Source organism: Tachysurus fulvidraco, chromosome 15 (assembly GCF_022655615.1).
Source record: "Tachysurus fulvidraco isolate hzauxx_2018 chromosome 15, HZAU_PFXX_2.0, whole genome shotgun sequence".
NCBI lineage: Eukaryota > Metazoa > Chordata > Actinopteri > Siluriformes > Bagridae > Tachysurus > Tachysurus fulvidraco.
Genome location: NC_062532.1, coordinates 8,633,737 through 8,660,753, shown reverse-complemented (window position 1 = coordinate 8,660,753; position 27,017 = coordinate 8,633,737). Strand labels below are relative to the sequence as shown.

The 27,017-nt window shown below is 39.0% G+C and overlaps 1 protein-coding gene across 3 annotated transcripts in view; it reads right to left on the bottom strand.

Moving 5' to 3' along the window:
- glis2b (GLIS family zinc finger 2b) overlaps window positions 1-19,710 on the bottom strand; it is a 34,580-nt gene extending 14,870 nt beyond the window's left edge. The window contains exon 1 of one of the 3 annotated variants that reach the window (XM_027141467.2): window positions 18,910-19,710. The gene's annotated coding sequence lies outside the window, so the exon portion shown is untranslated. Of the gene's footprint in view, window positions 1-236; window positions 445-5,062; window positions 5,366-18,909 lie in introns of those variants that run through there. The other 2 variants (XM_027141468.2, XM_047800815.1) reach the window with 2 other exon arrangements.
- Between the last annotated feature and the right edge of the window lie 7,307 nt (window positions 19,711-27,017).

The window sequence follows — 27,017 nt, the reverse complement described above, 5'->3', positions numbered from 1 at the left end:
CAACATGAAATGGTAAGCATTCTGCAATTCGCTAATAGACGCATAAAAATCACAAAGTGCCTCCCTTAACATTAGCACTGGGGGGGGGAACACCCTGATTAGGAAAACAGTGAACTCCTGAGCAAAATAAAATGGTCTGTATATAACAGTCACAAAATATACCAGCAATGAGCAGCTATTAGAAACAAACAAGCAACCAATGAAAACCAAAACGTATAAGCCACCACGAGACTTACAGCCCTAAGCTGCATTTCTGTCAGCACAAAACAAGGTGAGTCCATCCATCTGAAAGGTGGCATCCGGAACTCTGTCGCTGAGCCATGTCTCCACCACAACAAAGACACAACAGTCCCTAAATGTGTAGACACATATGTTTTTGGTCACTTTGTTGCTGCATGATGAAATTGTTGGTACCCTTCGGTCAACTCACAATGGTCACAGAAAATACTTTAATCTGACATAAGTAATAATAAATAAAAATTATATCAATGTTAACCAATGAAAGTCAGACATTGCTTTTCAACCATGCTTCAACGGAATTATTTAAAAAAAATTAACTCATGGAACAGGCCTAGACAAAAATGATGGCACCCCTAGAAAAGACTGAAAATAATGTGACCAAAGGGACATGTTAATTCAAGGTGTGTCCACTAATTAGCATCACAGGTGTCTACAATCTTGTAATCAGTCAGTGGGCCTATATATGGGGCTCCAGGTAGTCACTATGTTGTCTGGTGACATGGTGTGTACCACACTCAACATGGACCAGAGGAAGCGAAGGAAAGAGTTGTCTCAGAAGATTAGAAATAAAATTATAGACAAGCATGACAAAGGTAAAGGCTATAGCAGCTAGATGTTCCTGTGACTACAGTTGCACATATTATTCAGAAATTTAAAATCCATGGGACTGTAGCCAACCTCCCTGGACATGGCCGCAGGAGGAAAATTGATGACAAATCAAAGAGACGGATAATCCGAATGATAACAAAAGAGCCCAGAAAGACTTCTAAAGAGATCCAAGGTGAACTTCATGCTCAAGGAACATCACTGTCCGATCGCACCATCCGTCGTTGTTTGAGCCAAAGTGGACTACATGGGAGACGACCAAGGAGGACACAAATCATAAAAAAGCTAGACTGGAATATGCCAAACTACATATTGACAAGCCACTGCATCTGGCACAGGGTGTCTTGAATCTGTGCAGGGTACAAAGAAATCTGAAGACTATCAAGGGATTCTAGAGAGAAATGTGCTGGCTAGTGTCAGAAAGCTTGGTCTCAGTCGCAGGTCATGGGTCTTGCAACAGAACAATGACCCCAAACACACAGCTAAAAACACCCAAGAATGGCTAAGATGAAAACATTGGACTATTCTAAAGTGGCCTTCTATGAGCCCTGACCTCAATCCTATTGAGCATCTTTGGAAGGAGCTGAAACATGCCGTCTGGAAAAGACACCCTTCAAACCGGAAACAACTGGAGCAGTTTTCTCATGAGGAGTGGGCCAAAATACCTGCTGAGAGGTGCAGAAGTCTCATTGACAGTTACAAGAATCGTCTGATTGCAGTGATTGCCTCAAAAGGTTGTGCAACAAAATATTAAGTTAGGGGTACCATTATTTTTGTCTAGGCCTGTTCCATGAGTTTATTTTTTTTAAATAATTCCGTTGAAGCATGGTTGAAAAGCAATGTCTGACTTTCATTGGTTAACATTCATAGAATTTTTATTTATTATTACTTTTGTCAGATTAAAGTTTTTTCTGTGACCGTTGTGAGTTTTTCTTTCATTGACCGAATTTTGTCCACGTGTGTACAGTATACTACTATATTGTATATGCAACACCTATACTACTATATTATAACTTGGTTGTAAGGGATTTTGCAAGGCATTAGCTGTGCCAACAGTACAACAGGAATAAGAATCATGCAGGGAGAAGGTATAGGGAACAGTGGGAGTAAGTAAACAGAGTAAACATAAAAACTATAATCACTAAGAAGATTTGTCATGACCATAGCTGTAACTAGAATGAAATTCAATATAAACTGTCAGTGCAGTAATTGTATGTAATAATGTATGATTTTGGTAGCCTTAAAACACTGTGTGATAATTGCTTAGCTTAGGAAGCTGTTAAAGATATCTGCCAGGATGTCAGCCACCTGATTTGCAATCTGTTTGAGCACTTGTCCAAGTAGGAGTTTGGTCCTGTAGCTTTGCAAGGTTTGACACTAAAAAGGAATTATCCTCCTCACATGTGCTGGAGGACAAAAAGATTACATGGCAGTGTTTAGTTTTTTTCTTCTTGATGATTTTTTTTTTCTCTGTGTGATCACCAGCAACAATGAAAATATGGTCCTCAATATAATTCAAGTAAGCCATCCTCAGTATTAGACACAGGGAGAATATACACAGCCACAATAAAAAATACTGCAAACTCCATTTGCAGATAGTAAGCAGATAGCAAGCTTTGTTGACCGGGGAATGTACACTTGACAAAATTAATAAATAAAATAAAAAGGCACTTTTTTAATTGTGTAGCTTAGAATATGCAATAAAAGGACACAGTTAATCAATAATTTTACTCACAGACCGGAGATCTATGTGTGGTCTGCATTCCAAAAGCTCTGACAATTCCTATGGTATGACTTTTCATGTCTGTATATATTGATTTGTTTATCAATGTTAGCACAAGAGAAAGCTTCAATCAGCTGGGTTCCAATGAAAGAAATGCATGTTGCATGTGTTAATCACAACATAAATTCTTGTTCTGCTCCTTGGCTTTCAGTTGTGTTGTGCAACAATCAAAGAGAGCTAAGATCATCTGAGAGAAAGTGGAAGAAATGAAAACGATGCAGATCTTGACTTTTACCGTACACTCCTGGCAAAGTTCTCCTCAGATGTGACTTCTGTCAAGACTTCCTTCGACACGGAAAAACTTGAAGCTTTGGCACAAGACCCTTGGAAGCTCCACAACATTATCTCTTCTTTACTCAACCTTTTACTCTCATGTTGCTAACGTGACACGCTCATTTTGGTTCCTGCTCTATAACATTAGAAGGATTCGGCCATTTTTGTCCATACAGGCTGCTCAGGTACTTGTTCAGTCTCGTCATCTCAAGACTTTATTACTGCAACGCACTGCTGGCAGGTCTACCTATGAACGCAATCCTCTGCAAATGATCCAAAATGCAGCTGCACGGCTTGTTTTCAACCTGCCAAAGTTCTCACATACCACCCCGCTGCTGCGATCCCTCCACTGGCTTCTGGTAGCTGCACGCATCAGATTCAAAACACTGATACTTGCCTACAAAGCCAAGCCAAAAATGGACCAGCTACCTCTTACCTCAAAGCCCTCATCACTCCTCACACTGCACCTCGCACCCTCAGAGCTACCAGCACTGCTCGACTGGGTCCACCATCTCTCAGGGTAAGAGGGAAGTACACTACAAGACTCTTTTCTGTTCTGGCACCAAGGTGGTGGAATGAACTTCCCCCCGGGGTCCGGACAGCTGAGTCACTGGCTATTTTCAAAGGACGGTTGAAGACTTCCTTCTTCATAAAATACTTAAACTAGCACTTCCTTCCCTGTTTGTTATATATATAGATATGTATATATATATATATATATATATATATATATATATATATGTAATGTGTCTGTCTGTGTTTTCCCCTTGTTTCTGTCTGCCGTCTCTCCCTGGTATTAATTGTTTTGCCCCGCCCACTCATTGCTCACCATGGACACTAATCACATTCCATCTCTTCCCCAGGTGTCTTGTCTTTGTCTCTAATCGTCTCTGCTCCTGTCAACTATATCTACTCTGTCTGTTCACTTCCCGGTTGTTGGTCGTTGCGTGTTTGTGTTTGTATCTGGTCTGTGCCGTTCTCTGTTCCTGTTCAGTGTCCCGATCTGTTTTGCCTGCCTACTGTTTGTTTGTGTTTTGTTTATTAAAACCCTAAACTGCATTTGGATCCTCACTCCCCTTTGTCTCACCGTGTCACACCGTGACAGAACGACCAACCACATGGATCCAGCAGAAATCCTGTTTTGTCTACGTCAGGAGGACGCCCCAGTTGAGGAATACACGGAGGTATTCTTGGACCTGTGCAACGAGGTCAACTTTGGGGAGAAGGCTCTCAAGGACATTTTTAAGTATGGACTAAGGGACATCCTGCGGTATCTGATGCCGTCTACTCGAGAGATAAAAACATTCTCAGAGTTCGTGAACTTGGCGTTGCTCCTGGACGGGTCCACGCTGAGCGTGAGCAGTGTAGAGACGGAAGCCGGCCGTAAGTATTTTTTTGGGGGGGGCAGCAAGCATCGGGGTCCGTGGGCAACAGAGTGGAATCAGCCACGGACGCCCGAATGCTCCACAGTGCCTCCGCCCAGACCAGTCCCGTGCACACCCGTGATTGAGCCAGTTCCCATGGCTACTGTACCGGCGAGCTCGGCTGAGGTCCGTGCTAACCGGCTGGTCTCCAAACTGGCGGATACCCCGATGAGGTCGGCTCGGGCGGCCGGCATCCCTAAGCCGCCAGCTGGACCAGCCGGGTCGCCGGAACCAGCCGGGTCGCCGGAACCGACCGGGTCGATGGAACCTGCCGAACCGACCAGGTCGACGGAACCGACCGGGTCGATGGAACCTGCCGAACCGACCGGGTCGACGGAACCGACCGGGTCGACGGAACCTGCCGAACCGACCAGGTCGACGGAACCGACCGGGTCGACGGAACCTGCCGAACCGACCGGGTCGACGGAACCGACCGGGTCGACGGAACCTGCCGAACCGACCGGGTCGACGGAACCTGCCGAACCGACCGGGTCGACGGAACCGACCGGGTCGACGGAACCTGCCGAACCGACCGGGTCGACGGAACCGACCGGGTCGAAGGAACCGGCCGAGCTGACGGAACCAGCCGACTCAGCCGGGTCGACCGAAATGACTGAGTCAGAGAACGCGGTCGACATCATGACACCCAAACTACCTGAACTCTCTGCCTGGCCTGAACCTATGCATGTTTCTGTTTTATTGTGTTTTGCTTCGCTGGACTTGCCAGCCCTTCTACCTCCTGTCCCTGTTCATCCGCCTCCAGCACCACCCTGGTCTCCGGTCCCGCTCTGGTCTCTGGCTTCGCCTCCAGCACCACCCTGCTCCTCGGTCCCGCTCTGGTCTCTGGCTCCGCCTCCAGCACCACCCTGGTCCCCGGTCCTGCTCTGGTCTCCGGCTCCACCTCCAGCGCCACCCTGGTCTCAGATCCCGCTCTGGTCTCTGGCTCCGCCTCCAGCCCCACCCTGGTCTCCGGTCCTGCTCTGGTCTCTGGCTCCGCCTCCAGCACCACCCTGGTAATGTCTGTAATGTGTCTGTCTGTGTTTTCCCCTTGTTTCTGTCTGCCGTCTCTCCCTGGTATTAATTGTTTTGCTCCGCCCACTCATTGCTCACCATGGACACTAATCACATTCCATCTCTTCCCCAGGTGTCTTGTCTTTGTCTCTAATCGTCTCTGCTTTGTTATTGGCTCCTGTCAACTATATCTACTCTGTCTGTTCACTTCCCGGTTGTTGGTCGTTGCGTGTTTGTGTTTGTATCTGGTCTGTGCCGTTCTCTGTTCCTGTTCAGTGTCCCGATCTGTTTTGCCTGCCTACTGTTTGTTTGTGTTTTGTTTATTAAAACCCTAAACTGCATTTGGATCCTCACTCGCCTTTGTCTCACCGTGTCACACCGTGACTATATATATATATATATATATATATATATATAAGACTCATGGTATCTTAAGTATGTAGCCTAGTAAACCAGAGTTAATGTATCCAATGATGGAGACTTAAGCACTTTTGTATGTTGCTCTGTATAAGGGTGTCTGCCAAATGCTGTAAATGTAAATGTAAAAATGCAAAACTAAGAAACTAGATATTCTTCATCTAGTGGTGACAAGGATTAGAGGATAAAAAGGATCTGGCATTATGCCTGAAATCTGTTTTTTTGGGCAAAGGTTTACAAAAGATTGGAATATGTTCCTTATACTACAATTATAAGAGCTTAGAATTAATATAGATTTTGTATATAAGTATCATTTCCAAATACTAGTATTTAAAGCTTCAATACAATGTTAATAATCCACTGAGAGGATTTTTGTGTAAGTAGGATTTTTTTGTAAGCTTATTTTAAAGTTTGTTGTCTTCTCTACCACATTTTCTTGCTCTTAGTCGCCACTTTAATATTTCTTTCCTACCCTCAATTTTCTCTCTCCTTGCTTGACCTCTATTAAGGCAGACTGACTGTACCTTCACTAACCACACACTCACACTTATCCTAGAAGCAAAGAGATTTTTTCCTTCTTCCCTCTGCCTTGGCTAGACGCCTTTTCAGACAGGAAACATTAGTTTCCACTCTGCCTTCACAGGGCCTCTATCCTTCTCTCCCTCTTTTCCTCCATCATCCCCCCTTTTTGCCTACTTTACTCTAACATTTCTCTCTGTAACTTTTTTCCCACCCCTTTCTCATCCCTCCCTCTCTAACGATTTTTTCTTTGTATAGTTCATAGACAACAGATTGAACATAGGGATAGGGAATTGTCATCTTTACAGTAATTTTCTGAAATAACTGTTTTTCTGAAAGTTTAATTTCAGGTTTATCTAGTATTATCTCTAGTGTCTCAAATTAATTGAGATGAGAATTAATTTACTCTTCCGAAAAACAATTTCATGGAAAAGGAAAATGGGGGACAGCAAAAAACTAAGAGCCAACCCAAGTAAACTGTTGATGGTTCCAATGTAAGTGTTTCCAAGAGGTGCACCTGCCAAGAGAGAGGTATGTGATCTTAACCACCGAAATGGAGAGTAAAATGAACAGAAATGTCCTGGATAAACAAAAAAGGGAGAAAAGAACAAGGGGTGGGAAGGGGATTGCAACAGGAAGCCTCTTACCAAGCTACAGATGGCCCCAAGCCATAAGTCTCAGACACTAAGGAATTCCTCACAGAGTTTAAGGATAAAGAGAGCGAAATAGAAACCCAGGGAGAGCTGCAGCTGTGACTTTTAACACTGAAAAATTGGCACTGCATCAGCAAAACTACTTGTGCAGTCATCTGACATAAGGTCAAGAAAGTATACAAACTACAAGGCATCAATTATTACTTAAAATTCTTACAAAACAATCCAGATGCTGTCAAAACATATATTTTCCAGAAAGAATTTAACTAACACAGACCACCACAACTACGAAGTTCCCAATTATTTCCTCTTACTTCCCTCATCGGCAACTTTGGAGTCTGGCCCATAAGATTAATAAACTTTAATAAATAATTAATGAATAATTTTCTTGTGACTTGCAGGTTGAAGGTGTAAGGCAATTCAATAAGAACAGATACCTTAGCTTTTAGAATTGACACCTTTGGGCCTTCCTTCAATCATAGGCCTCAGGGAAAAGAGGATAGAGTGTGCAGTGTTACAGCCAGGGACAAAAGCTTTGTCTAATATAAACTACTCAAATAGTGCCTTCTTTAACACCACAATGACTTTTCCAATGCAAATTTAAAGGCAATTGATGAAATTACTCTGGACTTTTATCCCTAATTTTTTACTGAAGTTACAGAATAGTTAATAGAGGTCACTGAATAGCATGCTTTATGGTGAACAACTGAATAAAAAGGGAGGAATTAATGGTATCAAAATATATAGGTGCAGGGCATTTTATATATATATATATATATATATATATATATATATATATATATATATATATATATATATATATATATAATATATATATATATTATATATTTAAATATATATATATATATATATATATATATATATATATATATATATATATATATATATATATATATATATATATTATATTTAAACAATGGCAATGTGTCTGTAGCAGGATGATTACCGTCCTAAACTGGACGGCATACAATTTTATCATGCTACACAGAACATTACATTATGAATTCTTACTGTATTTCTGTAGTTTCCTATTTACTTTTTTTGGACCATGGTCAACCACAGTTACATGAAACCGTAGTAAATAAAACAGCAGATACAGGGTTTTTACTGTAATTATGTTGTGTAGAACTTAGAACTTGTAACATGAAATTTGTACTTGCAAACATGGCCAATTTTGGACAATTTACATAATTTTGCGCTATGGACACCACATTGAATATGACATGAAGCAATCTAGATGTGATTGATATGTAGACCTTTTAAGCTTTAATTAAAGATTTTTAGGATTTTTGTTTAGGAGTAAAGGTCCGATTGCATAGGCTCAAAAGTAATTAGACATAGCATAATATAAATAGCATAATTATAAATATTAGGATAATTTTTTTTATTCTTGAATGCCTGGAAGTCTGGAGATGGTTTGCCAGGTCCATACTGTAACTGGAATCAGTTGCTACTTGTTTGTGTGTCTTTCAGCAAAACAGGCTCTGTTGGGTTGGAATCAGGTAATTAAATCTGCCATTCAAAAATATTTATTTCTCTGCATTAAAAAGCTCTTGGGCTGCATTTGCATTATGTTTTGGGTTATTATCCATTATAAAAAATCTAAGCAGAAGGTATAGCTCTATTCAGTTTTTACTCAAGTATTTGAAGAGTAACTTTATCTCATAAAAACCATAAACCCTCCCACCCCCGATGTCATTATAATGTAACACTTACAGTTATTTGATGCTGTAATGACGCACTTGAACTGAAACATCTGCCACGGGAATTGACGAACAAAAATCATCAAATTCTTGTGCATTACTTTAGAAAAAAATTAATGAAACAAAACACGGCACACACTTCAGGAGACTGACTCACCAGACTGTCAGTTTATATATGATCTAGTGGCAAAATCTGTAATACTGTACATACACTCATAAGTCAATTTGTCAAAATCAATTTTATACTTATTAGGTCTTACTAATCCAAAATATCTAGAAAAAAGAGGTTCATAGGAACATCCATACACCCACACATTTACCCAGCCAGTGAATCAAGTGGCAGAAGCACAAAGAATAAAATCATGCACACACAGTTTAAGAGCTTCAGTTAATGTCCACAGTAAACATCAGCATGGGGGAAAATGTGATCTCTGTGACAATAACCAATTCGTGGTTGCTAGTGCCAAATGGGCTGAAATAATTATTTAAGTATGCCGATCTCCTGGGAGTATTTGGATTGTACACAAAATATTGCAAAAAACAAAGTACATCCTGATGATGTACCTAGGTGATCGAAGAGAATAACCAGACACCTCTGAGCTGACAGGAAGTCTATATTAACTTAAACAAGCATTCTTTACAAACACGGTGAGAAAAAAATCTTCTACCAGCCAAAAAAAAGATGATTTTTTAATTTTTAATTTTTAACTGCCCAGTTTGGGTGAGTTTATGTGATTATTTGAACAGATTCCTGTTCTTGTCTGACACAAGACATCTGTAAACCTTCCAGATACTACTGACAATACAGTATACCATAACATGCTTAGGAACAATGTTTATTATATATTCTTTTGTATATTCTCAGTTACATATTTTGATCCTTAGAAAAAAACAGCATTTGTACATATAATATTTATTGGTTTGACTGATTTTCACCTTAATAGAAACATCTTGATTCTCTTCATGAAAAGTATACAGAATTAATCAATCGTGTGATTATTACCAATAGGATGAAGTACTAAGAGTTGTTCTCTTCATCTTTAGAGAAGAGTATTAATATATTAAACATTGTGTGTTTTAAAGGAGGTGCATGCTAGTCCTCACCTTATAAAAATAACACTAGAATATCTCCAACATTATACCAAATCTAACAACAAATTCACATTTTCACTTTGCAAAAACAATTTACTAAGTAAGTCACAGCAGAAGTCTTTTGTTCTCACAGTATTAAGGCACTAGTTTAGCTTTTAAACATTTACAATAATAATCAGACAAACTCCAACCTCCTCCACAACCCTGGACTAAAAAATGCTGCAGTTTCACAAGTCGGTTCCACCCTCGCTGATTAATCTCTCTCTTTCTCTGCCTGTCTCTTCCTTTCTCTCTTATATCCTCCCCTTTCCTCAACTAGTTCTTGCAGCCTGCCTCAACAGCCTGTGATGCAATCCACACACTCCTGCATGCAATAGAAGAGCTTGTTGTCTAAGAAGACAGAGAATGGCAGTGTGAAATGTTTCCCATAAACACCATTACCGAATGAAAGCCACATCTTATAGAATACTACAGAGTCATTCTGAATGCTTCCTCCAACAGTAAAAGAGGATCTACTGCAGGGTGCGAAAATGGGCCCAAAGCCTAACTGAAGAAAGCACCATACTGTAATAATTTGTTGTTCTTTACATTTCAGAATTTGGCCTGTGTTCATCATTTGTATTAAATGATTTTTGGTTTGAGGTTAGAGGAAAACACAGCCAGCTGGAATACTGCACAGGACAGAAAGATCAGCAGATGATCACAGATTTTCTCAGCCAAGCAGTGGAATTTTAAAGAAGTAAATATGATGAAAAGTACAGTAATTACTGTAGTAATTTTTCCACATCCAGAAATGCCAGAAACAGTGTTTAAGAATAATAGTACGACCAAAATCCGTGTGTCTTTTCATTATGCTTTATAAATGTATCCAGTAGTGAACTGGAATGCATAATTGAATATATTACAAAATATGTATTTAGTGTTCTATCATGAATACTTTTATAATAATCTTCCCAGCCCTCATCCCCCAATCCTTATTTCTTTAAAGAAAAAGTGATATCAATTTGTTTTTAACTTGTACCCCTGCATGCCTTCATGGGAAGCACTGTTATTGCATAGAACAGATGTTACTTGATATAATAAGCTGCTTTATGGAACTAAACCTTTCAAGCACATCTGTGGTGTCAGGCACTTGATAATGTAGATAAAAAGAAAAAGAACCTTTTCCTATGACTATAGCTTGGAATAAAATTCCTGTTTGCCTCCTGAAGGGACATGTGCAAACAAAACATTATTCTGGACATCCAGGGGACTAGATCTTGGCCAGCTGTTAGTTTTAGTTCTTGCCAGTAATGAAGTTTGTGTGTGTGTGTGTGTGTGTGTGTGTGTGTGTGTGTGTGTGTGTGTGTGTGTGTGTGTGTGTGTGTGTGTGTGTGTGTGAGTGAAGCTCAAACAGCAAAACACATCAGGATTGCAGATAAATAAGAACTGAAGAAGCACAAACAAAATCACAATTAGTCAACAAATTAACATGCCTAGTGTAGAGCTATTGCTCATTGCCTGTTTGAGCAGAGCCTGTAGCCTCAGCATTGTCCACCCCACAGACTCACTTACATTCTGCCCCTAGCCATTCTGCCCCTGGTCTCACTCCCCTCACCCGGGGTGCCTGTTTTCTCAAAGCAATGCTGCCATTCAAAGCTCCATCCCCCTCCTGTTCCTGTCAGCCAGACAAGGTCAAATGACTCTTCAATCTGTCTTCATCTTTCTCCCTCCTGTCCTGCCCCTGTCTTTCTGACACACAAGCTCCTCATTCAAGCACGGCTCCAGAACAGGCTCATTAACCTTCATTGATTATATTTGCATGTTGTGATAATTGCAGCAGAAAGAATTCAGAAGTCTACAGAAACATTATGTCTGCCATTGCACAAAGAAAGGAATCCAATCTAAATCGAAAAACAACAGTTAACCAAAACACTGCTAACACAATAAAAGAATGATCTGAGAATATTTAATTTAAAATTTAGGATTTCATCTTTTATTTCCTTGTGGTTACATCAAAATGTGTTAAACAACATAAACCTAAAAACTTTTGTATCAGAGAATCTTCCCTTCAGAAGGTGATATGCCAGCTCAGTTGGGTTAAGGTCAGGTGATTGTCCTTTAATCTTCCACCCTGACTTCTCTGAAAACTGAATAAAAAAACTATTGAACTACAAAAATATGTTCCTGTAAACTATTCAATTCATTCTGATAATGAGGTTAATCATGGTCCAAGACCTTTTGTGGCTCATTTCTGTAATTCTCTGTTAATTCCATACTGCGAAAGAGTGGGTGAATCTTCTGATTTGGACTCTATATTTCTATATAGTCTTTTATGAACAGTGTATTGCGATACCTTCACCAGTCAGTGATGTTACTAACTGCTGCTTTTGGGTTTTTCTTAACAGTTTTCACAAAGTTTCTGTCATCAGTTTTTTGCCTTTGTCAACATGTTTAATGTCTGTTGCTTAGTACACCATTGGTTTACCAGGACATTCTAAACTGTTGTTTAGATGAATGTTCGTTCAATGATTTTTCGTGTCAAATGGCTCACAGATGCTCTCTGATTTTCATATTGGATTATCCATTTTAGCAACAAATCAGAACCAAGGTAAGATGTTTAGACCTATGTAATGTTATTCACATGTTCCAATATTTTTGCTCACCTAATACATAGGGAGGTCTAATATTTGCTGTGATTTACCAATTAACATCTTTTGCTCTAAAAACCAAATATCTTCAGTCTACAGCCAAAACAAATTAACTAGAGTCCAGTTAATGTAGATATTTCTCTTCAGATTTCATAAATGTAGTTTATTAACTTCCACATTTCAATTTCATGTCCAGACAGTGCTATGATCATAAAGTTGTAAGTTCAACTCCCAGGCCTACCAAGCTGCCCCTGCTGGGCCTGTGAGCAAAGCCCTTAACCCTCAATTGCTCAGTTGTGTCAGGAATGGCTGGGACTATTCCCTACCTGGACACTAGGGGGCCATTCTGGCAGTTTTTTGTCTTGTGTCATGTGCCTTTGTTTTTGTTTTGAGTTCACGTGTGTTGCCCCGCACCATCCTTAATCCATTCCCGCATCTGCACACCTGTTCCTTGTGTTTAAATAACTGCCTTCCCTATTTTATCCTGTGGTCTTGCGGCTGCTTTTTGCTAAGTCCTTGTCTTTAGTTTCCTGTCTGTGTTGCCCCCTATTGTCTCTGAGTTTCTGGTTTCTGAGTGTTGTATTTCTGTGTTCCTAGTGTTTCCAGCTTTGTTATTTTTCCCATAATAAATTCCCCTTTTATGTTATCCCTGCAATTGGGTCGACATACCGGTTTATGCGAAATTGTATAAAATTAGATATAAATGTAAGTGACTCCGGATAAGTGTGTCTGCCAAATGCCATAAATGTATCCAAAAAAACAAAACACCTGCCCAACACACTTCAAAATTAAAGGTAGGGTCTCCGATTTTTGAAAGCCAATGTTGACATAAAATCACCAAAGCAAACATGCCCCTAACCCAAATGGGTCCCACCCCTGTATTGATAGCTCCGCCCACACATACATATGCAACCCAGGCAACTAATGGAAAGAAATGTGTCTTTATCATAGCTGAAGGGAAGAACAATATGATTGCAGATAAAAAAAAAAAACAAGCAAAAATGTCACACAAGCATAATCATGCAAAGGACGGCATATATTAATTATGTGTAACAAAGCAAAACCAACGTTACTCACCTATCGAGAAGGTAAAAAGCGACTTCGGCAACTTAAGTAAAGTTGGCCACATATTCACAGATTCGAGTTTCCCGAGTCAACAGCTCCTGAGCTAAACGCTGTTACTAGCAAAACGCGGTTGTAGCTGCCTCTCTACATTACTACGATAGAAAAGAGGTGTTATTTGTGTAGTAACAGGCTTTAGCTCAGGAGTTATTGACTCGGGAAACTCGAATCTGTGAATATGTGGCCAACTTCCCACTCCTTCAGTTCTCTCCAGCGCTGGAAAGCTGATCCTATATTAACACGGGTCCTACATCTTACCTTATCGTAAGCCTTTCTTCACTTTCTTTCTTTGTTTTCATCCTCCATGTCAATGTTAAAACCACTTTCTGCAAATGTCACACATGCGCACTGAACACTCTCTCCACCCATATTGACAAGACCCGCCCCTTTCTGCTCATTGGCTACACATTTGTTTTGTTTTTTGTTTAGTTTTCTGAAGCATTTCTCAAAAATCTGAGACCCTACCTTTAAAGATGCATCTCAAATCTTCTGTTTCCCCAAAACTGCTCCAGAATCAATATTCATTGTTAAGCTGCTACAGCCAAACATTTGTTCACTCATGCCAATGCCAAACATCAGTTTCAATCATGCCAGCAACAAAAATCAGGGAAAACACGTATTGTTCTCTGATGAGTGCACCTTCACTGCCTTTCCCACATCCAGAAGAGTTATGCTGGGGAAAAGCCCCAAAAAAGAGCAATGGGGCTGCATCATTGGTGGTTTGGGCTGCAACATCGTGGCATTCCCCAGGCCCACTACTTGTGCTGAAACACTGTACAAGGATTTTCCATGTGTCAGGATGATGTGAGAGAGTTCTGATAAACATGAAAGTGTGACATTTGCATCTGGGATAAGGTCCTGTCAATGTAATGTCCATTGTTATAATGTCCAAGCTTATAAATGTCCAATTTGCACAGATTACTGCACTATTGTATTTGGAAAATGAAGTTTAAATTTCACGTTTTTATTACTTTTACAGCTTGTAGCAGACACACTTTTTCTACAGCAAGTGCTTTGGAGTCTGTATCAGAAATACACCTTATTAAGTATACAACAGAGAAATATCTTTTGAAATGCATTTTATATTAATGTTATTAATTAAATAACAAGAGAAATAGAAGAAAGCAAACCTACACACTCATAAATGAAGACAAATAAAAGAAATAATTAAAATCGAAAAGCCACTATACACAGAGGACAGTGCTACGTCTGCACATTGACTGGATGTTGTAAACAAATACTTTACCTTATAGATTTAAAGAACTTATATATTAACAAAAAAAACGATTGTTTTAAATTACATTGTGAATTACTTTTATGAATTACATTGTTTTTTTTCTTCTTCTTGTATATTATTAAATATTTTATGAGACAATATAATTTATAATTCTGATTTTCATTTCAAGTATAAAACAATATTAGTATAAATATTTCCTTTCAAGTATAAACAATCTAATTATGTTTTTCTGGCATACCCCTGATTCACCGCTATGTACATATGGCACTGTCTTTGCACTGTTTTGCAAGTGCTACTACAGTGCATGCAAATCAGCTGTGCCTTGCAAGTACTTGGAAATTTACAGTGACTGGCATTTTTATACATACACACAAGTATAAAGAAAAAAAGTACTGATCTTCAGGTAGTTAAAACCTCTGCAATTTTCATCATACTAGGAAGTTGTTTACCTTTCTTATATTCATTTTCTTTTTAAATAGTTTCAATAATAAAATAAAATCAATGTTTTTAAAAACACTTTATAAAAATTGTGTTATACTTAATATTTTGGAATTATATGCATTTTAAATTAAACCAGCTTACAGAATTCTAAAAAGTATAAACTATTAAAATTAGAAACAATTAATTATTTAGAAAATAACAATTTCCCTATAACATTTAAATACAGTGATTTCTTCTGCTTCCACATATAATCCTTTTTTAACTAAAAAAAAAAGGCACATTGATCACATTCTATTGCACTGCATCTTTTAGGAAGAGTAGGTCAAGGAAACAGGGAGGGAATTCTGGATCGTAGACAGACATCTTTTCTGACGGAATAGATTTGCCCAGACATATCACTTAGCCCAGGCTCAGACTTGAGAAGGCTTTATTTCTGTTGCTGAAAATCCTCCCTTATTTCCTCCCTCTCTCCTTTTCTTACATCTGCACACACACATACAACAGTTTTTGCTTGCTCATTGAAGTTCGGTTGAACTATTGTGGGTAATTCTGGAGAAACCGGGGTGTTGGCCATGCAAGTAAATAATATAAAACAGCTGTGCTTCCATTTTAAGTGCAGGAGCTTTTGGTACAGTACACTGCTGAGCGCTCTAAGATTTAAAACAATCATGGTCATCATCTGGAGCCATACATACTATTCAGACATAACCATTCTTGACAATGAGTACCTGATAATTTCTTGTTTCCAGTTTTTTCTTAATTTCTACAGTTCTACAGTCTACTGTTCACCCTTGCTCTAGCATGGCATTTTCTTTGCGATGAGATATCTTCTCCAAAAGACAGAAATATGAAATGGCTTCAAATAAAGAAGAAGAAAGTAAGTTATCAAAGCCCAGCCCAAACAGAAGAACTGTGAGTGTTAGTTGTGAGCCGCACACAGATTATGGAGTTCTAATAAGAGATGGAAAAGGGTAGTTCTTGTGCTTAGTGGTTAGTAATTAACTGGAGAGGAATGCATGGTCTGGACCCAGTAAAGGAGGGTCTAGACTTGTCCTGATCAGTGTGTAACTCAGGCTTCTCTGTTCTCATATCAGCTCTGATTCTGCCATCTGGAGTTTTGTCTGGAGTTTTTGAATCTCCCAGGTACATTCCCTTTAGCAGCAAAGATTAAAATGCTGCACTTTTAAAATAAAAAAAAGCCTATGTATACAATGCTGTGTGAAATAATGAGTAGATTCATCAAGAAAACTGATGTTTTTGATAAGTAGATAAAATTATGAGGTTTAGCAATAAATAAAACAGTGTAAGCTACATATAAGGCCAACAGGTTATATACAGTACACCTCCGCTAAATATATTCAAATTATTATTTTTTTTACTTTTACACACATACAGGTTATATGAAATAACAGATTTATTTACATTGTATTTGCTGTACTAGATTTTTGATGGGTCAAAAGTTTACAAACATTTTTTTCCATGTTGGCTTTTAATTGCTTGAACTTAAACAAAATACTTAAGGTTGTCTTCCAAAAGTTTTTCACAAGTTTTTACCAGAATTGCTGCTCATTCCTTCTGACTGAGGTCAGATTCGTTGGCCTATTTGCTCGAGCATGGACTCAATTCAGTCCATAAATTCTCAGATTTAGGTCAGGGCTTTGTGATAACTATACAGCCACTATACAGCCACTGTAATACTTTTAATGTTATCTTGTTACAACTCATTGTCCTGCTGAAAGAGCCATTGCTGGCCATGTTTCTTGATGATGAGGTTGCTTCAAGATTTCTATAATCTTTGTTCTTTGAGGAAACATGATGTCCTCAGACAGTGGATCATTATGCGGATACCAATTATAACCACTAATTATTTGGTATCATGGGGCAGAGAATACTTAAGGAAGCTGATCACTTGGCTTCAGTGTGGCTTTTTTATGCCAGTCTCATGATGCATTTGACTTTCACTCTAGTTGAGAAGACAAGGTTCCACAGTCAGAATTTTGAGTTGAGGGCTATCTTAATTTCAGACGCTCATACTCTTGTACCTGATGCCTCCAACGTCTTCACCAGTTCCTTTGCCTTTCAGTTAATGTATGCCTCTTTCCTGAACAATGCAGTGCCCATGTGTTTCCAAGAGCTTTTGAGCTTTTTCCCCTTAGTCTTGCCCAAGTTGCCTGAATTTTTTTATTATAAGTAGGTCTTTTTACAACCACAGTACACCCCGAAATAACTCCTAATTTTGACAGGTGACAAATAGAAACTTCTAAAAGTCATTATACTCCTTCCATGCTGTTTAAAAAGAAATTCAACTTCCTGTTTGTGCACAATGCCCATTGCTAAAAGCAATATACAAATAAAACAACTAAATAATGCAACAACCCACTTAATGGTAAAATATTGCCTGGTTTACCCTTGTTTTCTCACCTTAAGGGGAACAAAAACTGTGCTTACAAACAAGGCCTATTACTGGCCTTCCAGATTCTCATTGTTGTCAAATATCTCAAATTTCCCAAACATTCATTTTTGCCTTGATGACTATAGTTCATATTATCTGTGGTCTTCTTCAGTACAGAACAAATAAAGAGCTGTTTATCTATAATTCCACATAAGGGCTAGCAAGCTGATATAACAGCTAACACTAGATCTAACAATGAATGAAATTCAGTAGCATTGTATCTCAGAAATGTATGCACAAGGTTGGATTTAAAAACTTTTTGGGAAACTGTTTAACAATACCAAACATATTCTAGTAAATAACAATTACAATTAATAAAGATTACAGTTTTTATTATTCCAAATGTACCAAATCTGCACTAGCATATGCTTTAATCTGTGCACATAATCTACTATTTTAGCTTTATGGATGTTTCATGTTCATGTTGTGTTTTGAGTGCACCATAGCAATTTCCTAAAGACTGATTAATATGACTATAGCTGTGGAATAAATAAGTAATATGTTAAAAAAAATATTAACGTATTAAAGCATGCTAAAAGAAATTTTATGTTTATATTGATAGTTTCCTTAGTTTATAGATTTATGCTTCTTTGCTTCATTACAGTGCACCAGCACACCATGACAAATTACTTATACATGAAAACCCACAGTACTTAGACAATAAAGGGTATAGTGATTCTGAAAGTCATATGTCAACATTTTACTGTTGCAATAATCAGCCTTGGGCACAGAGAACTAGCACAAACAAAGTATTTACAAAGTACCTGAGGAAAAGCTGCTATGTCCCTGAGCATGTACTTGTCATTTAATTTCAGATTCTTTGTTTCATTTGGTTTACTACCTTCTGGCATTCAATCTCTGTAACATTCAAGCCATATGTGGCCACAAATGACCACAGGCTCTGATCCAAGGGCCCAAACTCAATGAACTCTAGTTCAAGCCCAGTGTTTGTGAAGTTACCTAACTCTTATAAATACCGTTAACTCTCTGCACATCAGGTTGAGTATTTATTCATGTATTTCTGTCTGAACAATCACCATAAAAGAGGTCTCTTATATCAGCATATACCCTTAATAAGGGCAGATAACTGTCATTATATTACCAAGATGGTCCACATAGAAATCTGTGAGCCAAATGAACAATTATCAGTAAAATGATTCATTCGTAATAGGTGGAATTGACAGCTGCACACATCCCAGTCTAATGACCACCTCGTCGGTTGCAACATCAGTGTGATCCAGTGCACATTTAGGGCTTGTTTAGGAGTTTATGAAGGCGGTCTTACCTTTGAAGGAACTGAGGAATGAATATAATAAAGCTTCGGCTTGAAGTGATGCGAAACTTCCCTATTAGACTGGATTTAATCCCGTTGTTTGTAAAAACGCTATTAAATCAGTGTCCGTCGGTGAACTGGATAATTATTCTGCACGTCTTAATTCACGTCTCGTCATCGTTCAGTAATCTGTAGCGGTCTGCTGTCAGACCTTTGTCTTACAACACGGACAGGAGCAACAAGAATACGGAGATAAATGCGCAGGAAACAGAAAAAACAGGCGCGTTAGTCGTTAACAGACTAGTTACGGTTACTTAAAAAAAGAGAGATTACTACTCTCAGTCGAGAACCTAAACTGTGTCAACACTTCAAACAGTGTCCGTAATCTTCACAGGTTGAAGTCCAGTAACGGCGGTCATAAGAAAAATAACCCTAGTCGATTGTTCTGAGGATCATGAAGGTGCATCGCGTAGTAAATATCGTCTAGACGGTTTTTTTTTTGGGTGCTGGTTCTCTTAGGGGTCTTAAAGGAGGGAGGGGGCCGCGCAGGGTGAGAGAAAGAAGAGATGTTTTCTCCAGATAATATATCCTTAAAACGTTTTTCCTCCCTAGTGTTTCCACGTTGTTTTTCTTGTCTTGCTGAGGTGATAACGCGCAAAGCTGGCTGTAGCAGCCAACCCCCCCCGCCACGGACTCGAGCCCGTGTGCGGTGTCTCCCTCCCGGTGCGGAGCGACACTATCCCTGATTCCTTCACCCAAACTTGCTCCCAAGGCTGCCCGTTTTGCGCATGCGCAGTGCTCCGGGAGCGGGGCCACGCTCGACTTTCCCTCCTTCTCTCTGCCTTGCCACGATGCGGCCACGTCCCAACCCGCGCACAACAGTCACGTTTGTACAGCAATACGCCACCTACTGTAGGCGTCCCAAACAGCATACTACTGAAAAAAATAGGAAACTGCCAAAGTAATTATCTACATTGGGTAAAAAAATAAATACAATTAATTAACAGTCATCAGGAAAAATGTTTTTCTAGTGTGCACTTGAAAAAACAACCTAGACTGGAACACTGTTTAAATGATTGACTCTGTAGATATCTGCCTGTGTTATTGTCTGTTTTAAAAGCAATTGTCAAGGACTTAGGGTTTAAGATCAGGCAAGTTTATCAGTTCCTGCATGAGATGTTAATGGCCTGATTCCCAAGTGGAGAGAAATGGGTTCCTCCTTTGGTAGTCCTTAAAATAAATAAACTGACTTTGGATTGACAGAAAAAGAATTAACTCTGGATAGGTTACTATTACATTGCAGTTATAATTTACATACACTTTCGCACTTAGGCTCATAGCCAATTTGCTTACCTGTATGTTTTTAGACATTGGGAGAATACCCACACAACCAAAAGAAGAACAAGCAAAACTCAAGAGCTAAGGATTAAATACAAAAAAAACATTACTTTTGTAGTGTAGCCTGTAAATGACACTAGTTAATATACACACTAGGGTATTGATGAATGACTGGTGTCTTGATGAATGGAATACCATTCATCAATGGTACTGTTATGTACCTACTTTGTACTGGCCATTTTATTTTTATTAATATTTTGGTGTTTGTGGAATGTTAATATAACTGCCTCATATAAGAAAGAAAATAATGTAGCCACAGGAGTTGCAAACCAGTGATTTCTGTGCCGGTCCCAAGCCCGGATAAATAGATAGGATTGCATCAGGAACTGCATCTGGTGTAAAATGTGCCAAATTTAAACATGTGAATCGTCAGTGTAAATTCCATACCGGATCAGTCCAGGCCTGCGTTAACAATGACAGCCCCCAGCACTGTGGACCTACAGGTGCCTGCAGAAATTGGACTACTGTTGGTCAAGGAAGGAGAGGAGGGAGAGGGTTTGTAGACAGAGAGAGAAGAGGATAGGCGGGAGGATAGGTCTGGAGTTTTGGAATAGTGACTCTTAACATTGGTACAATGAAAGTAAAAGGTAGAGATATGGCAGATATGATGGTGAGAAGGAAGGTAGATATGGAGGAGACCAGGTGGAAGGGGAGCAAAGTACTTAGTATTGGAGGGGGATACATACTGTTTTCTTAAGGTGCGGATAAGAAAAATGGGGTAGGACTGAGCCTGAAGGATGGGTGTGCAAGGAATGTTTTAAAGATGAAAACAATGTCAGACAGGGTAATAAGTTTGAAGATAGAAATTGAAGGGGTAATGCTGAATGTCATCAGTGGTTATGCTCCACAAGTAGGCTGTTAGTTAGAAGAGAATGAGAGATTCTGGAGTTTGATGAGGTGATAGAGAATATTCCCAGATGTGAAAGAGTAGTGATTGGAACAATGGGTCTTCAATGGGCATGTTGGTGAGGGGAACAGTGTGGTGATGAGGAAATGATCGGAAGGTTTGTTGTTAAGGAAAGAAACCTAGAAGGACAGATGGTGGTGGACTTTGCTAAGCAGAGAGAGGAACATAGAGTTACATATAAGAGTGGAGGTAGGAGCATGCAGGTAGACTACATTCTATGTCTGAGAGAGATTAGTGACTGCAAGGTGGTTGTAGGAGAGAGTGTAGTGAGACAGCATTGAATGATGATGTGAGTGGAGGTAGGAGTATGCAGGTAGACTACATTCTATGTCTGAGAGAGATTAGTGACTGCAAGGTGGGGTTGTAGGAGAGAGTGTAGCGAGACAGCATCGAATGGTGCTGTGTAAGATGTTTCTGGTGGTCAGGAAGAAGAGGAGAAGAGAGGAAATATAGAAAAGAAGATCAAGTGGTGGATGTTGAAAAAGGAAGAATGTGAGGAATTCAGACAGAAGCTGAGACAGGCTTTGGGTGGTCAGGAGATTCCAGATGGCTGGGAAACTACAGTAGAAGTGATCAGGGAGACAGGTAGGAGGCTGTTGTGTCATCTGGGAGAAGAAAAGAAGATAAGGTAAAATGGTTGTGGAATGAGGAAGTAAAGAACTGTGGAAAATAGACAGGATCACAAGGAATCGTAGAACAGAGTGAAGAGGAAGTGGCAAAGGCCAAACAGTAAGCATACGATGAGTTATATGCCAGATTAGACACAAGGGAGGGTGAGAAGAACGTGTACAGATTAGCAAGACAGAGAGATAAAGAAGGGAAAGATGTGCAATAGATAAGGGTGATTAAAGATAGAGATGAAAAGGTACTAACAGGCAGGGAGATTGTGCAGAGAAAATGGAAGTATGGAGTGTTTTAAGGATGATGAGGAAAATTAGAGGGAAAGATGGGAGGAAGAGTTGAATTATATCTAGATTGTTCAACTGGCGATGCCTGAGGAATGGAGAAGAAGTGTTCTAGAGCCGATCTTTAAGAACAAGGGTGATGTGCAGAATTGAAGCATCCACAGTGGTATAAAGTTGATGAGCCACACAATGAAGCTATGGGAAAGAGTAGTACCTCAGTGAAGCTAGGCTAAGAAAATAAGTGGATATTTGTGAGCAGCAGTATGGCTTCATGCCCTGATGCGATTTTTGCTCTGAGAATGTCAATGGAGAAGTATGAAGATGGTCAGAATGAGCTGCACTCTGTCTTCCTAGATTTAGAGAAAACGTATGACAGGGTGCCGAGAGAAGAGCTATGAAACTATATGAGGATGTCAGGAGTGGCAAAAACTACATCAGAAAAGTTCAAAATATGGATGAGAGGAGAATGACAGTAGTGAAATGTGCTGTAGGTCAGACAGAGGAGTTCAAGGTGGAGGTGGGGCTACATCAAGAATTGCCTTTGAGGTCCTTCCTGTTTGCTTGTTTGGTCAGATTGCCCAATGAAGTCAGACAGGAATCTCCATGGACAATGATGTTTGCGGATGACATGTGATCTGTAGTAAAGGTAGAGAGCAGGTGGGGGAACACCTGGAAAGGTGGTCTGTTTTGGAAAGAAGAAGAATGAAAGTCAGTCATAGTAAAACAGAATACATGTGTATGAATGAGAGCGAAGGAAGTAGAACAGTAAGGTTACAGGGGGCTGAGTTCAAGAAGGTACAGAAGTTTAGGTATTTGTGGTCAACCATCCAGTGAGACAAGGAGTGTGGAAAAGAGGTGAAGAAGCGAGTGCAGGTGGGTTGGAGTAGGTGGAGAAAAGTGTTGTTTGACAGCAAGACTCAAAGTGTCAGCCACAATCAAAGGAAAGGTGTACAAGACAGTAGTGAGGCCAGCTACACTGTATGCGTTAGAGACTGTAGCAGTGAGGGAAAGACATGAGGAATAAATAGAGTTAGCATAGATGAGGATGTTCAGGTTCTCTTAAGGATTGAAAAGAATATATCTGTTTCTGTGAGGAAACTGCCAGATAATGCTTTTTATTAACTGGTAACATCAAACAAATACAAATCGTATAGCAGAGATCATAGTCAAAATGCAGACTTTGGACTGGGAATGATTACCCAGCATCAGGCTGATAGACACTCATATCTTTTCCATAAAGCTCTTCCAGATGTGGAATGTGAATTGTATGCCTTGGTCACTATCTCTTCCTCTAAAACAAGGTACCAGAATATGTGGTTAAACAAGAATTATGCTGTTTTACAGGCTGTGTATAAGTTTAACAGTGGTTTCAGGTAAGGGGATTAGAGGAAATTGATAGTTATCATCATCACAATTTTTCCATGGGATGCTTGGGGTATTGGTCATGAAGTCAAGAGCAATATGAGATCATGGACAATGCGATATTGACAGGTGACCTAGTTTACCTATGTATAATATACGTGGGACAGTGGATTGTATAAGGTCAACATGTTTGAGGTCCTTTATACGAACATGAAATTTGCAGCCACAAAAAATAAGCCTTCTGAGTTGATTCAACTAATTGTTATTTACAGACATATATGATTGAATTCTAAATATTCTGAATTCCTCTAAGAATTTCTGGATATCATTTCAAACCTAGTAGTTTCTATAGACAAAGCAAATTCATTTTAGACATTAATATTAATTTTAATATTCATTAAAAGACTGCATTAGAAGACCCTCCGAGAACAAAATTTTGCAACACTCTAGATAATGTAGACATATATAATAAAAATTATTATAGTGAATAACCAGCACCATGGTATTTACAATCACGCATATACCTTAAATCAGACCACTAGAATATTAGATCAAAAATGTCATCAAAATAAATTGGAAGTATTTTAATTAGGGTGAAACGAGAGCCTCTTCAGCTGCAGAAAATCTCTTAGTGCTGCTCTCCAACCTAATTGAAGGTAACAATTATTTCCTAGATTTTTTATTAATATTGTAGCCAAATTAACTATGAAAATAGAAACTGCACCGTCAATATGCAGCAGTAATGAATTATTTCATTTGCAAATTAAAGATTTCAGAAAGTGAGTGTTTAACTCTCATTTGAGTGACTAATTTAATATCACAAATTTCTTCTTCAAAATGATCAGCTTGAATAATAGATCCCTTTCCTACATGTTTCTAAAAAAAAACAGACAATACCAGAAGCCACTTGCTTCTGGTAAGGTACCCTTTCTGAAAAATAAGGGTATAACTCTTCCCTATACCATGGAGGTGGTTTTGAACTGCTGTTGCCACGGTTAGTTTCAGAAGGAATCTGGTTCTAATACTCATGAGGCTGGGTTCTATTTTAAGTCTGGCTTCTTCCTTATATCATCACAGTGAGGTTTCCCTTGCTCTCATTGCTGCTATTTAAAATTTTTATTTTTATTTATTTATTTATTTTTTCCTGTAATGATTTTGCAACAACAAAATTGGGAAAAAACTACTTGAATTGAGGTTTGAGGTGAACATTAAATCATGCTCTTGACATGTATCTACATGATTTTCTGCATTGTGTTGCTGACACATAAGCAGGTCTTGTAGTCCTTACCTGATTTACTGGTTTTCTGTAGCCTAAAATTCTTCCTCTCTCTGACCAATCTCTCAAATACTTGATCCATCTATGTTTGCAACCATTTTCTCTCACAGGATCATGGGGAGCCTGGAGCCTATCAAGGCACAAAGTGGCACCATCACACACACCACAGACAATTTAGCGATATCAATCAGCCTATAGCACATGACTTTGGACTGACAGAGTAAACCAAATTTGCCAGAGGAAACCCCTAATGCATAAGAAGAACATACAAATTCCACACACAAGGAAATATAATGAAATGCATCTTAAATGTATTTTAAGAGAATAGTAAAATGTCTAGCTATAGTGTGCATTTATATATCATGTGCTTTTGACAGGATGTTAATATTCATTTAATAGAAATAGCTTCAAGTAGTACAAAGGTACAAGAGTGGAACTTAATTATATTTATTAAGTGTACATATGAACTGGATACAATGGAGAAATTTGGGTTCAGAATCAAAATATGAGATGACAGAACATAATACTATTGTTTAATCCCTGAAATCTACATGATATTTAGATGTCTTAAATAACTTTTAATCTGGCACCTTTTGTATGAACCCACTCATTTTAAAGTGCTCACAAATATTGGAACATTTATTCATTCATTCATTTTCTACCGCTTATCCGAACTAGCTCTGGTCACAGTGCCTATCTCAGGGATCATCGGGCATCAAGGCAGGATACACCCTGGACGGAGTGCCAACCCATCGCAGAGCACACACACTCTCTCATTCACTCACGCAATCACACACTAAGGACAATTTTCCAGAGATGCAGCAGTCAGCAGCCTCCAAGTGGTGAGCCTCCAAACAGAAGTAGGGCATCAGAATGGATTAGGTAGGTATGGAAAGCAGAAGGGGCCAGGAACACTGGAATCTCATGATTAGCAAGTTAAGTGACAGAGAGAAACAGAATATTGGGTATATATTAGGTGATCATTTCACTCCTCACACTGCACCTCGCTCCCTCAGATATGCTAGCACTGCTCAACTGGTCCCACCATCTCTCAGGGTAAGAGTAGGTATACAGCAAGACTCTTTTCTGTACTGGCACTGAGGTGTTCAAAATGAACTTCCCTTAGATGTCTGAACAGCTGATGTCCAAACATTGTTAAATGGTGAGTGAAGACCTACCTGTTTCTGAAACACTTGAACTAGCACTTTTTCCCCTTGTTTATGTGTATGTTTAAAAAATATATTAATAAAAAAAACCTTAACAGTTTTAGGTTGGCGGTATCCTAAATGAATTTGTTTCTAACCAGTGTTAATGTTTTCATCGTTAGAGCCTTTAAACCACTTTTATATGTCGCTCTGGATTATGGCGTCTGCCATATGCTGTAAATGTGTAATGATCACATAATGGTTAAGGACAATGTACAGTACATTGTTTGCAGAGTGAAAGCAGGAACTCAGACTATCTATGACAGCATAACTAAAGGAGCCAGAAGGTGACACACAGACATGAGGGATCCTTGGGACCACTCTATATATGCCTATAAACACTAAATAAATAAAATCTATGAACATGCAGCTCACAGATGTTTGTTATTACCTGTGAAGGCTGCATTTTTTCATAAAAAGATCAGCTTGCTGTTTATGGCAAGCCATATTGATGCAGAGAAATGCAGCAAAACTTATCATAGCCATTGCATAAACATTGGGCAGAGTCATTACAACAATGTCCATGAAAAGTATGAAACAACTGACATACTAGACACTGAATAGGTCAGTCAAGAAATAGAGCAGTTGAGCACAGTAACATTGTGGAAAAATATCCCAAAAACAACTTTCAGTGACATTATCAACAACATCCACAGGGAAGTGCTGAAAGTACTGCAATATACTGCTTGAAAAAGGCTTCAAGAGTAATAATATAGAGGTTACACCATGAGGTGCAAACCACTCATTGGCAGTATGAAAATACATGAAAATGCAAGAACCAAGATTTTCCCAAGTGATGGAAAGGTCAAAGTGTGGAGAAAGAGGTCAACCGCTAATAATCCAAAATATACAAGCTTATTGGTCAAGCTGGTTAAAGTAGTGTTATGGTTTCAGAAGTCTACAGAAACTTTCTGTCTACCAATAAACAGAGAAATGCATCTAACTGAACATGGGGTAACTTCATTGTGTACCAAGAATAAATGCAAGTAAATGTATGTAAGTATATGCTGGTAAAAAAAATCATAAAAGTGCAGTTGGCTCACTGACATCATAACTCTGTTTTCGTA